Source organism: Haplochromis burtoni, unplaced genomic scaffold (assembly GCF_018398535.1).
Source record: "Haplochromis burtoni strain Fernald_Lab_line unplaced genomic scaffold, NCSU_Asbu1 Contig_118, whole genome shotgun sequence".
Lineage (NCBI taxonomy): Eukaryota > Metazoa > Chordata > Actinopteri > Cichliformes > Cichlidae > Haplochromis > Haplochromis burtoni.
In genome coordinates this window covers 1,416,469-1,417,773 of record NW_024582479.1, presented here as the reverse complement: position 1 = coordinate 1,417,773, position 1,305 = coordinate 1,416,469, and positions in this window count along the sequence as shown.

The window sequence follows — 1,305 nt, the reverse complement described above, 5'->3', positions numbered from 1 at the left end:
TTGACTACGCCCATAAAGTGTGTATGTGTGTGAGTGAGCGAGTGTGTGGTAGGAGAGAAAGGTTTGTGGGTTTTGTGTATGTGGTTGAATTTCCGTGTGTGCTCGGGAGGGGATGTGTCAAGTCTTCTGCCTCCATTGAGATGTATGCAAATGCCAGTAAACCTCTTTGTGCTCGCTGGTGGACAGCGAGAAGAAGGCTGCCATCAGCCCTCGGATGAAACCTTGAGTGGGTGGAGGTGTGTGAACATGGGTGTTAACGGCAGGGCTGTTAGGGGGGAAATCAAAATGCCATCAAACTTGTTTGTGAGATGATAGTGATAGTGCTGCTCAACAGGAAGGGTGGATTTTAGGAATCCTACCAATTAAATCAGCAACAATCTGAAAGCAGTCCCTCAGATTGAATATAAGATTGTAGGTACACTCATTACATTTTTTAAGTTCTTTCTTACTTGCAGGAATTACACAAAGATCTTCCCAGAAGTGCATGTTTACTGTTAAGTGAGTCATTTTACACATCATGCATCTGCAAATAGAAAAGGAAGACATGACCAGAAAAAAAGCAAGTACATTTACTTTCACAAGTAAGGGTCATGAAACTCAAGTTGGAGGTGTTTCTTTCACAGATCTGATCAGTTGAGATGTGCAACACATTCACGTTGCCACCCTATCAGCAGGCTTTCTTTTATCTCTTACTTTCTCCCCTCCTCTGATTGTGCTGAAGGGCTCTGATGAGTCTTGAAGAGAACTAAAGGCAAGATCTGAGACATTTGGGAGGTGGGGGTGGGTGGGGTTCAGCTAAATCCTTGGATACTCTTCTCACACATCTCCTCCTCACTGTACTGAGCCATTCAACACTAAACCCTCCACCCCCTCTTGCCCCCAACACCACCAACACTCCTTTTCTTTGGGCACCCTGAGAGCCCTGCGCTCTCTTGTGCCTTTCTCTCTCTTTCTAGCCCAGCCTATCTCTCTTGCTGTGTTTGTCTTTTGCATAACAATTATTCCCCCAAGTCCATGTACCCAGAACAATGCTTGTATAGCTGGTATTTGATGTCCTTTACTCCACTGACTTCTCTCCGAAAGTGTGTTAAGTGCTCATCTGCTGGTTATAATGTAGTGTGATCAGCTAATTTCAGAAGTTCCACAAGAAGAAATTCTGTTTGTTTGCAAGAACGTCTTAAACTAGACCACATGAACCACCAAGAATATAATGACATGAGTTTGAGGTGTTTTACTGTTTTTTCTTTTTTCTTTCTTTTTTTTTTGGGGGGGGTACAATAGTTATGTCAAGCTGTATAGTTTATG